At 36.3% G+C, this 13144-nt stretch overlaps 1 pseudogene; it reads left to right on the top strand.

Moving 5' to 3' along the window:
* LOC102831377 overlaps positions 1–13144 on the top strand; it is a 107216-nt pseudogene that overhangs the window by 1992 nt on the left and 92080 nt on the right.

Genomic DNA, 13144 nt, shown 5'->3' on the forward strand with positions numbered 1-13144 from the left:
AGCCTCATCTTTCTCCCGCGGAGCGGCTGGTAGTTTCGAACCGCTGACCTTAAGGTTCACAGCCCGATTCGTAACCACTATGCTACCAGAGCTCCATATATATATATATATCCAACTTTATAAGCAAACTAATTTTAAAAAAAAGGGAATTTAAATATTACATGTTTGTTTCTGTTGTTGTTAAGTGCTATCGAATCGGTTCCAACTCATAGCGGAACCTATGTAGGGTTTCTGAGAAGTGCCTGGGTGAATTTGAACCGCCAAACTTTCGGTTTAAATCGACTTTGCAGTCCGGTGAATGATCCTGCAGCTCCACACCAGGACTCTATATTACATGCTTAGAACTGAAAAAAAAAAGAGACATACTAATTTCTAAAGTATTCATTGTTTGTGTGCCTTGATAAGTATCACAACATAATATTGGATTCTATATGCATTCTAAAACCCTGATTCATAATGTAGATTGTAATTGAATAGGAAATTTAATTTTGTTAGAAGAGATACTAAATATTTGATAGATGTCCTGAAGACAAATATTGTGTGCCAAACAGAGAGTGATAGTTTAGCAAAGATTAAGACAGCGCTGAATCCCCTGCCTATTAGTTGTGAGCTGAGCGGATTATAGGGGTGTATCCATTCCTTCAGGGAAGTCTAACTGGTATGGTGTAATTTACTTTAAATTTTCAATATCTTTTGGTTACCTCATCTCCTAAAAGGATATCTTTGAAAGCAAATTGCAAAAGCGTCCATATTAGACCCTTCTGATAAAGAATTAGAAAAACAGATCAATATAAACTGAAGTGTGTATTTTTCTAAATCAGTATTAGCATGGCAACCAAGAAATGATTTATATGCTTAAGCATAAATTAATCATCAATACAGTGCTTATATCATAGTTGCAGTAAAAGATTCCAGGAGTTATAATTTAGAAAAAGGTATTGTCAGTTCCCCATGACCCGATGATCACAGTCCTTGACCACCCAACCTTATTCATGCAAAATGTTGTCCTGCATATAAAAACATATACACATAGAGATGTGCAGATTTGTTTTTTCTTTCTTCTAAATTGTAATAATTGTGAGGCATGCTTAATTGTTCCACTGTGAACTGAAAGACAGTCTTAATCATCTTGAATGTACTTCTCACATACAGGATGTATTACATGGCTCCTCTCCCACCCCCCACCATGTTTCAGTTCTTGTCCCTTTTCTCTCTGTGACAGTTCCATAATGTAAGCATCTATGTACTAAAAACTGAACTGAGATTTCATATCCATTTTGCCATGAATACTGGACAACTATTAGAATGGAAACAATGTTTTCTTTTCCTGATCCACAGAAGATTTAAATTTGTATCCTGCAGATTGATTGGCATAGCTCCTCACCCAGGACCAGGGATATAGGGCATATATTTTTGAAATCGGTACAACAACATGATATTGTTTTCTCACTCTGAGGGAATTCAATAATTTACAAATTACTTTATTAGTATAAATGCTTAGTTAAATCATGCACTTTAATATTCTAATTTTCATTAATTCATTTTAAATTGATCATGTTTTGAGCAAAACGTATATATGTGTGTGTTGATAGGTATAATGTGAATTGTTGTTAAGTGCCATGGAGTCAGTTCTGATTCATAGTAACCTTGTATAGGGTTTCCATGGAGCCACTGGTGAGTTTGAACCACTGACCTGGTGATTGAAACCGACCTTGCGGTCCAGTGCATTATCTTACAGCTATATCAATAATAGGAACTGAAGAGTTAGAGGTCTGTTTGTTGTCCATATGTTTTTCAGGTTAGCAATATATGTTTGCTTCTACAAGTTTCTATTGCAATTTTCCGTAGCCTCAGTTTGCTTTATATGATTTTTCATTGTGTGAATTAAAAAAAAAGCTGTTAATCCTTGAGAGTACACATACTTGAGAGATTAGTTTACAGACTCAGTCTTTAGCTGTAGTGTTTATGTCTGACATAGATGGTGAGCTTGAACCAGACAGTTCTTACATTTCCTTCAGTTTTTTGAAGTTCCATGAAATTTGGGACTGAAACTTCCTGTCCTTTTTATGATCTGGGATGAAGCTGAATTAAAATAATTTCTTTGGAATTTATGTGTATTTTCAAACATAATCTCAAATATTATAGTAACAATTCCTCTACTTCCTGACTTGTAACCTCACAAGTCCCTGCTCTAGAATCATTCCTTCTGAACTATGCTACAAAGGCCTAAGACCAGCACTTAAATACTTTACAAATGGAATTGCACTTATGTTAGAAACTGGATTGATAAAATAAATTACTATATCTTGTAGGTTAAGATTTGAGTTCTGCAATTGTAGCTGTTACAAATTACCTGAAAACCTTTTTATATTGCATTTCTTAGAGCTGTATTTTACAATTGCTCTAATGAAAAATTCTATACAAAAATTGTTTGATATTAATAGCAATCATTAACAACTTGATAGATTCTTGTTAAGTATATTTGCAATACATTTAATCTTATTAAACTCAGCCTTGAGTTGTTTCTTCCAAATATTATAGGTCTTTATGAAGCTAGCAATATAAAGAAGAGATTTCAACCATTTTCGGCCAAAAATTAGATTTACCTTAATGGATCAATTTTTTTCTTATTAAACTGCATCTGACCAGTGCCAAGTAATACATTCAGCATTGATCTTTGTCTCACCCTGCTGTAGCTTGCGTTCTCTTTATGTACATGAAAAATAAGGTGCCAGGAATGAAAACAATGCCTGTGTAATACAAATATAGAATTTTTCTCAGACTTCCATTCAGTTTATCATTTCACTCTGTTATTAATGCCTTGCCTGCTGGTTTTCAGAAATGTGTTTTTAAAAAGCACATTTATTTCCATAAGTAATGCTTTCTTCTGGTGTAATTATAAAAAGCATACACCATACACTGGAGTAGTCCATTGTTTCAGGGGTATGGACAGAATGTATGAGCCTGTTCACATGTACAAACAGCCTACTCTAAATGCGGAGCCCTCTGGGGACTTGATTCATTAACATGGGAATCTGAAGTATAGTGGCTAGAATGAGGGCTCAATTTTGAATCTATATTTCTTTTTTTTTTTTAATGTAATATTTTATTGAGGTTATTGTGAAAGTTTATGCAGTAAGTTAGGTTCCTATTTGACAAGTGCTACACAAATTGTTCAGTGACATTAATTATATTCATTATAATTTGTCAAAATTGTCATTAATCATGTTCTATTTGTTCCATTTCCACTGCTCTAGTTTCCTTGTCTTTTTATCTCTTCATGTTTGATTTTTAGTAATTGTTAACCTTGTGGTCTAAAACTGATGATTTTAAGTAGGACACCGATCTTATGGGTAAAATCCTTTATTTTGTATGCCATCTGATTGCATTACTATAAAGGTGATCTCAGGGGTAGGCTTGGTTCTAAGTTTAAAGAATGTCTCAGGACTATAGCTTTAGAGTCCTCTGTTTGCTACTATACTATTCCAGTTTGTCTAGCTTTTTGTTTTTTTCCTTTTAAAAGGGTTTATGTTGTATTCCATAATTTTTTCCCATTCTATTCAGTACTAACTATTGTGATCCCTCAAAATGCGACTGGGGAAGTGCTGCCTCCTCAAAGTACAAAGTGGCAACATCAATGGACTCAAGCGTGGCAACAATAGTTAGGCTGGCCCAGAATTGGGCAGTGTTAACTTCTGTTGTGCATAGGGTCACTATGAGTCGGTACCGACTTGATGGCACCAAACAACAACAAGAACATTGTGATCACAGTCAGCTTGGTGAGTGGTGGTAGCAGGCACCATCTAGTTTTTCTGGTCTCAGGATAAATGAGGTTGTGAATTGGTAGACTAGTTTCTTCTCTGAGCTTTTGGTTACTTTCTTACTGTTCTGCTTGTGATGAGTACCTATCACCACCCACTGCCATCAATTGACTTTGACTCATGGTTACCCTATAAGGCAGACTAGAACTTCTCCTTAGGGTTTCTGAGACTCTAAATCTCCGATGCAGCCTCATCTTTTCCCTGAGGAGCCCCTGATGAGTTTGAACTGTTGACCTTGCAGTTTGGAGCCCGATGCTTAATTCACTGCAGAAACAAGCCTTCTTTTCTGGTGAGTAGAGAGCTGTCATTGTAGATTAGACGGTCACTTGCAAGCATTGAAGACCCCCAGACACTACTCACTTCACCATGTTGTAGATAATCATCCTTATGAAAGATATTATGTCAATTTATTAAGGTGTCTCATGAGAGTATGGTCCTAAACCTTCAAAAGCAGAAAAACAGTCTTATAGAGTGGTTATGTTTATGGAGTATCCGTATTTGTGTCTTCAATGAGCATATGTGCCTGCAGACACATATTTACATTATGTGTACTTGTAGAGACCTCCGGAGTCCTGGTGTAGCACTGCAGGTTAATGCATTGGACTACAAAGTCAGTTTGAACTGCAGTTGGCGGTTCAAACTCACCAGCTGCTCCTTGGAAACCCTATACAGGATTGCTATGAGTTGGAACCAACTTGATGGCACACACACACACACACACACACACACACACACACACACACAAAAAGATACTTCCATCTGTTTTTACCTATGAATCTACTAGTACTTACCTTTGGCAATGTACAATAAGTACTTGACTGCTAACCATGAGGTTGGTGGTTCAAACCCATAGTGCCACACCACAACTCTGCTCTGAACATGTTGTTGTTGTTGTTAAGTGCTATAGAGTTGGTTCTGTCCCATAGGCGACCATGTGGTTCAAAACGACGTTGCAGTTGAGTGCTTATCCTACAGTGCCACAACATAGATCGCTTATATTTATCTATTCTTGTCTTCTTATAAAACAGGGATCATATAATATTTTTCTTTATATGCTTGATTTATTTCACTTAGCATTATGTCCTCCAGCTCTATTCATACTATAATAGTTTGCAGACTCCCATTGTTCTTTATGGTTGCATAGTATTCCATTGTATGTATGATGAACCACAGTTTACTTATCCATTCTTCAGTTAATGAGCACTTTGATTGTTTCCAATGATTTGTTATTGTGAATAAAGCAGCGATGTGCCCACATCTTTTCTTGTCACTCTTTTTAGGCTTTTAGCGTGGCACTGTACAGGGTCGCTATGAGTCAGAACCGACTCCACGGCACATAACAACAACAACAAATGTGGCACTGTAGTATAAGCACTGGATAGCTAACCACAAGGTCAGTGATTCAAATCCAACCAACCACTCATTGGAGCCCTATGAGTTGGAAATGGCTTGGTGCATAGTGGGTTATGAGCTGGGCTGCTAACCGCAAGGTCAGCAGTTTGAATCTATCAGCCATTCCATGGGACAAAGATGAGGCTTTCTGCCCCCATAAAGATTAACAGCCACAGAAACCCTATACAGGGTCTCTATGAGTCAGAACCGACTCAACAGCATACAGCAGCAGCAACAGCAGCAGGGTGTCCTGGTGTGGCATTGTGGGATAAGCAGTGGACTGCTAAGTACTAGGTGTGCAGTTCAAACCCACCAGGGGCTCTCAGAAGCTGTATGCAGGCTCACTATGAGTCAGAATGGACTCAATGGCACATAAAAACAACAAAGCAATAAGAATTTAGGAGTAGGGTTGTTGGATTGTAGAATAATTTTATTTCTAGTTTGTTGAGAGAGTGCCATTGTTTTTCACAGTGGCTGTGTCATTTTATAGTCCCACCAGCAATGCATGAAGATTCCAGTCTCCACGCATAATCACCATTTGTTGCTATCTGTTCGTTTCTTTTAGTATCAATGCCATTTTAGCCAGGGTAAATGCTATCTCATGGTATCTTTGATTTTTATCTCTCTAGTATGGAGTCCTAGTGTGACACTGTGGGTTAATGCGCCAGACTGCAAAGCCATTTGAACTGCAAGGTCGGCGGTTCAAGCTCAACAGTTGCTCCTTGGAAACCCTATACAGGGTCGTTATGGGTCGGGACCGACTAAATGGCACTTAACAACAACCATATGGAGTACTGGTATAGCACTGTGGGTTAATGCGCTGGACTGCAAGGTTGGTTTGAACTCCAGGGTTAGTGATTCAAGCTCACCTGCCGGTCCTTGGAAACCCTATACCGGGTCACTATGAGGCGGAACTGACTCGATGGCACTTAACAACAACAACAACAAAGTGTGGTACTATAGGATAAGCACTGGACTGCTAACTGAAACATCAGTGGTTCAAACCCACCACTCGCTCCTATAGGGTAATTATGAGTCAGACCGACCAGATGGCACTTAACAACAACAGTGGCTAATAATCGTGAACATCTTTTCATACGCTGTTGACTTCTTGGATGTCCTCTTTGGTGAAGGTTCTGTTCATGTCCTTTGTCCATCTTGTGACTGGGATGTTTGTCTTTTAGTTGTTGAGTTGTTACAGTTTTATAGAGATTCTAGAGATTGCACCCTTATCAGAAAGATAATTTCTGATTGTATTTTCCTAGTCTGTAGGTTGTCTGTTTAGTCTTTTGACAAAGTCTTTTGCTTAGTGTACATTTTAGATTTTATGAGATCTGATTTGTCTATTTTATTTTCCTCCATTTGTGAAGAAGAATGTTTGTTATTCTATTTTTGCCAAAAGTTAGGCACCATATTTTTCTCCCTGTTTTCTTTTTGGAATTTTATGAGTTTAGGTTTGACATTTAGGTCTGATTCATTTTGAGTTAGTTTTTACGTATGGCAATGAGTTATGGGCCAATTTTCATTTTTCTGTAGGTAGATATCCAGTTTGCTAACACCATTTATTAAAGAGATTATTTCTACCCAATTGAATGAGCTTTGACCCCTGTTGAAAATCAGTTGTCCTTAGATCCCACTGTAATCAAGTAGATTCCATTTGTAGCAACTCTATAGTTGAGGCTAGAACTGCTCTTTAGAGTTGTTTTTATTGAAGGGAGGGCGTGGAGGTAGTGTGGGAGTGAGTAAAAACAAGGAGTTAGGGTTAGGACTATGCCTAGGTTTAGGGGCAAAGCCTAGGATTTTGTTTAGTGTTAGAGTTAGGGTTAGGACTAGGGTTAGGGTTAGACTAGGGGTTGGGATAGGACTAGGAGTAAAGACTTGGACTAGTTTTAGGGTTACAGTTAGATTTACTTATTTATTTTTTTCTTAGAAATATACTTGTTATCCATTTCATTAGGAAGTTCTATAACTATATTATTTTCTCTTTTTGCTTTATGGGTGTTTTTTTTTAAGCTGTTGCAAACTGGTATCTCTGGTTCCATATTTTCAACCATGTAGGTTTGTCTTACTTTGAATATTTCCTTACATATATGGGCTGAGTTCTGGCTGATATTGTCATATATGCTAATTTAAGATTATTGTCTGCTGACTTTGTTTCTCTGTCCAAAGAACTCCCTTTAATATTTTTTGTAAATTTGGTCTGGGCTTTGTAAATTAAAAAAAAATTCTGTGTGTCTGGAAATGTCCTAATTTCATTATCTTATTTACTGGGCATATGATTCTTGCTTGGAAACTTTTTTCTTTCAGAAAGAAAAAAAAAAAAGTGTCTTTTTGCATTCATGGTTTCTGCTGAGAAATCAGAGCTTTTAATGTAAGTTTTCATTTTTTTCCTGATTAGTTCTCTTCTGACGATAACTGCTTTGTAGATAACTTTTCTCCTTTGTAGGTAACTTTTCATTTTCCCCCTGATCAGCTCTCAGGAGTCTTTCTTTATGTTTGATTTTGAAAAGTTTGGTTATAGTATGTCTTGATGATTTTCCTTTGGGCTCTATCCTGTTTCGGGTTCATTTAACTTCTTGAGTGGCTATCTTCTCATCTTTCATTTTAGGCAAGTTTTCTTCCAACAACACTTGGACAATTTTCTCTATTTTTTTTTTTTTAAATCTGGTCCTGTTCTGGAATTCCAATCACAGATAAGTTGTTCTTCATGATAGTGTTCCAATAAATCTTAGGCTTTGTTTGAATTTTTAAATTCTTATTTCTGATTGTTCCTCTTGAACACAAGTATTGAGAGATTTGTCTTCAAGCTCACTAATTTGACCTTCCATCACATAAATTCTGCTTCTTTGCCCTTTCTATATGCCATTTCTGAAGTCTTAGTATTAATCTTATGGCTTTCTAATTGCTGTTTTTATATGGTTTCCATTTTTTCATGTGTTGCCTAAGATCACTCTTACAGAGTTTTCCTAAATTCTTCTAAAGTTTTTTTTTGTGTGTGTGATTTTCCTTGATTTTAAAAATCTTTTTCTCAATATGTTGAAGGTACCTAAGAAGCATTCTTTTAAATTCCTTATCAAATATTTCTGATATAATTTCTAGTATTGTATTTTCTGACTCCATACTTCGGTCACTTCCTTTAGGCTATCTTGTTTCATCATGTAAGCTGAAATTGTCTGTTTTCTTTGATACTTTGTGCTGTTGTATTTATATGATGATTATATGTTGGTGTGCTCTCAATCACCACCTGACTCCTGTGTGTGATAGAGACTGGAAATGTGAATCCAGTTTTCTGTTCACTGCCTAAGTAGCATAGTTCAGGGCTAGCTTACATGGGGATAGCACTCTTGGTGGCTGACCCTAGGCAAAGCCGATGCTGTTTCGTTGGGGTGCTATTGGCTATTGGGTTGGTGGTGGCTGGACTGGCCACAACCCTGGCTACCAGAAGGGCAGTTTTTGTAACCTCTAGTCATGTCCTGTATTGGCAACCACTTGCAGAGCAGCTCAAGATGATAGTGTTGCTCTATACCAGTTGACAGCACACCTGCTTTTCTTCTCTCTTGCTGTTCCTGTTTAACTTCCTCTTCCAGTTGGTCCTTCGTGCAGTCAACTCAGTGTGTCTGCCTACTCCACCATCTTGCCACAGAACCTCCCTAGAGTTTTTGAGGTTGTAATCTTTACAGATTGTACCCTGGTTAGGTTAATTCTTAGGTATTTTAATGATTTGGAGGCATTTATAAATGGTATTATTGATTTTTTTTTTTAAAGTAGTCTTTGTTAGTATAAAGGAACCCAACTAATTTTTTTGTGTTGATCTTGTACCCTACAACATTCCTAAATGCTTCTGTTAAGCCTAGCAGTTTTTTTGTGAAACATTTGCGATCTGCTATGTATAGGATCATACCATCTTCAACTAGAGATCGCTTTGCTTCTACTTTTTTGATTTAAATACAATTATTTCTCTTTCTTGTGTTATTACTCTGGCTAGGACTTCTAGTATTATGCTGAATAAGAGTAATAATAATGGGTATCCTTGTTTTGTTCCAGTTCTCAAAGGGAAGGCCCTCAGCCTATCTCTTTTGAGTGTAATGTTATCTTGCATGTCTTTAATTAAGTTGAGAATCTTCCCTTCAATTCCCATTTTGCTGAGAGTTTTTATCAGAAGAGTGTGTAGAATTTTGTTGAATGTCTTTTCTGCATTAATTGTTATGATCATCTGATTCCTTTCCTTTGTTTTATTTATGTGGTGGATTACAATGATTACTTTTCTAATAGTTAACCACTCTTATAATCTAGTATGAATCCCACTTTATCATGGTGTATGATTTTTTTTGATAAGTTGCTGAAGTCTGTTTGCTAGAATTTTGTTGAAAAAGTTTGCATCTGAATTCATAAGGGATATTGGTCTATAAATTTTTTTCCCTGTCTTTTCATGGTTTAGATAATAGAATTGTGCTAGCTTCATAGAATCTGTTCAGTAGTTTTCCTTCTGTGTTTATGAAATTGAGTTGAGTTGTTGTCAGCTCTTCTCTGAATGTCTGGTATAATTCTCCAGGGTAGCTGGTCTTTTTGCTTGTTTGTTGATCGATTTTTGATGGCATCTTTAATTTCTTCTTTTGTAATGGGTCTGTTTAAATTTTTTACCTTTACTTGTGTTAGTTAGAGTACATAATGTGTCATTAGGAATTTTCCCGTCTCATCTAGGTTTTCAAGTTCCGATTATACTCAATTATGATCTTTCTCTCTGTTAGATTGGTTGCAATGTAACCAATTTCATTTCTTTATTTGGTTATTTGCCCCTTCCTGATTTTTTGCTTTTGTTAATTAGTTGTTGATTTGTCTATTTTGTCAATCCTTTCAAAGAACCAACTTCTGGTTTTGCTGATCATTTCCATTATTTTTTCTGTTTTCAATTTCATCTATCTTTGCCCTGATCTTTATTGAATGATTTTTTTCCTCTTGGATTTTTATTTCTTTTGCTTTTCCTTTTCCATTTGTTCAAGTGGTTGGTATAAGTTAATTATTTTAGACCTTTCTTTTTTGTATTTAATATACACACTTATTGCTATAAATGCTCCTCTAAATACTACTTTTGCTGTGCCCCAAAGAGTTTGATTTATTGTATTTTAATTTTTGTTTCATTCTAGGATTTAAAATTTTCCCTTTTGATTTCTTCTATGATCCAATAATTGAAATAGTTTATTGTGTAGTTTCCACATATTTATTTTATTTTTTCCTTATTTTTCCTGTTGCTGATTTCTAACTTAATACTATTATTATCAAAGAAATTTTTTTGTATAATTGCAACCTTTCAAAATTTGTTGAGATTTCACTTGTGTCCTCGCATAAGATTTGTTCTAGGAAATAACCTAGGTGTACTGTAGAAAAGTGTGTATTGTTCAGATGCTGGGTAGAGCATTATATATATATATATATATATATATGTATTCCTTTGGTGTGGCTGGCTTATGGTTTTAATTAAGTTCTCAGTGTCCTTAGTGATCTATCTTATTTTCAGCTGTTCTGTCTGTAATTGAAAGGGGTGTGTTGAAGTCCCCTACAATTATTGTGGAATTGTTTGTTCTTTGCTTATACTATCCATTATTTGTTTCATGTAATTTGTTGTATTGCTATTAGTTGCATCAATATTTATACTTGTTATGTCTTGCTGGATTGGCCATTTTGTTTATATTCAGTGTCCTTCTTTCTCTCATAATAGATTTTGATGTAAAATCAATTTTACCTGGTATTAGTGTGGCTACCCCTTCTCTTTTTGTTTACTGATTGTATGGAATATTTTCCCCTATCCCTTTATTTTGAGTCTATTTATGTCTTTATGCCACAGTGTGTCTCTTGTACACCACAAAGGATGGATCATTTTGTTTGTTTTGTTTTTTATCCATCCTGCCACTCTGCTTTTTTGCAGGGGCCTATAGACATTTACATTTAAGGTCTAATGACAAATTTAAGGTTATTGTTGGAAAACAGTATCTATCTCACTCCTTTTCATTTTGTTTTGGATGCTTCATTTTCTTGTTTTATTTATATTTTTCTGGTTTTGCTTGTATTGGGCTGCTTTCTTGTGATGAACCTTTTTACTTTCTTCCTTTTTTTTTTCTTATATATGTGGTTTTTTAGGCGATTACTTAGTGGTTACCACATATTTTACAGTACACATTTTACTATTGCAACAACATTTAGCAAATTAACAGCAGTTAACATACAACCTTAACAATTTTTAAAAATCTATTTTTGATATGCTCTGCCTTTTCTCATTTCTATCGGTGTGTCTCCGTTACACCCACATGCAACATATGTTCATTAAGTTTACTTTGTATTTATTTCTTACAAACTTGATGTTGTATTGTTTGTGGGATATAATTATTAAGCTTAATTCCTATAAACATCATATACTTAGTTGTTATAATTGCCTGTATTATTACAGTTTAGGGAAATCTCTTTGTCTCTTATTTTTCCCCCTCTGTGTACAGATATGAGTATTTATTTAATGTTCCTTACTGCCCTGGTGTGGAGCTGTGGGTTAATGCACCAGATTGCAAAACTGTTTGAACTGCAAGGTCGGTGGTTCAAGCTCACCAGTTGCTCCTTGGAAATCCTTTACGGGGTTGCTATGGGTTGGAGCTGACTCAATGGCACTTCACAACAACTGTCTCATTTGAAATACTTTCTTGAGTAATACTTGTGGAGTTGGTCTACTAATGACAAATTCCCAGTTCTTCTGTTTGGAAATGTTTTGATTTTCTTCTCATTTTTGAGTGACAACTTTGCTGGATTAACAATTCTTGTTTGGCGATTGTTTTCATTCCATATGTTATATATGTCTTCCATTACCTTCTGGCCTCTAAAGTTTCTGGGGGAAAGTCTACACCGATTCTTATGAAAGCATATTATATTGCATTTTCTTTATGTTTTATGTCCAGTTGGTCTTTGCTCTCTGGTAGTTTTGTGTGCTTTACGACTTTTTTTGTTGTTGAAATTGGGCCATTAAAAAAAAAATCTTTTTGAAAAAATTACTTTAAATTCTGTAGTTTGTGTTTTGTGAGAAATTTTCCTGCTTGGGCTCCATGTTGGCATAGTAGCGAAGTTCTCGGCTGCTAGTCACAAGGCCATGGTCCGCAACTACTGGTCATTCCATGGGATAAAGATGCAGTAGCCTGCCTCCACTGAGTTACAGTCCTGACACCCCCATGGGGGAAGCTCCACTCCACCCCACAGCCTCCACTCTGAGTCATAATTGGTCTAGTGGCTATAGGCTTGGTATCTTCTCCTGAGAACCACTAGAGGACACTCATGCTTTGATTATTTTCAGTGCTAATCCAGTTCTGGATGCTTGATCTCTGGAATTCAGCACACATGCATGGGAAACCGGAGATGATTTAACTGGTTGCAGACTCTGAAATAAGTCATGGGGCTTGACTTGCATGAGGTGGCATTGGGATTTCTCTATTCCTTTTCCATATGGGCACTGCAGTAAGACTCTCCCACAGTGGGCCAATTCTCTCTGTTCTTTTTGTCTGTCTGAAGTGTTTCCCTCACTCTGCTGCCTTTGTTCTTCCTGATCCTAGTGACCGCCCATGTACGTCATAAGCAAGACTTAAGAACACTCTTTTTATTTTCGCTTTAGTTTCTGATAAGATGGTCTACTATTACATCCAGCTCGGCTCTGCTTCTCTGTCATTCCCAAATCCCTCGTTAGTCTTACTCATCAGCTGTATCACCCACTTTCTTTAGAAAGAAATTTCTTGTGATTTTTCATGGGGAAAACTATGCTTAATTATTACTCTTTTCATAGAGGGGAGACGAAGAGAAGAGAGAAAGATCTATCTAGTTTAGGTGTTCAGATTAAAATTCTTCAGTTCCTCTCCCTGATGACAACTCACAACCACTCCCACTCTTGAAGTTGTTGACTCCAC

The sequence above is a fragment of the Chrysochloris asiatica genome, unplaced genomic scaffold, assembly GCF_000296735.1.
Source record: "Chrysochloris asiatica unplaced genomic scaffold, ChrAsi1.0 scaffold00114, whole genome shotgun sequence".
Lineage (NCBI taxonomy): Eukaryota > Metazoa > Chordata > Mammalia > Afrosoricida > Chrysochloridae > Chrysochloris > Chrysochloris asiatica.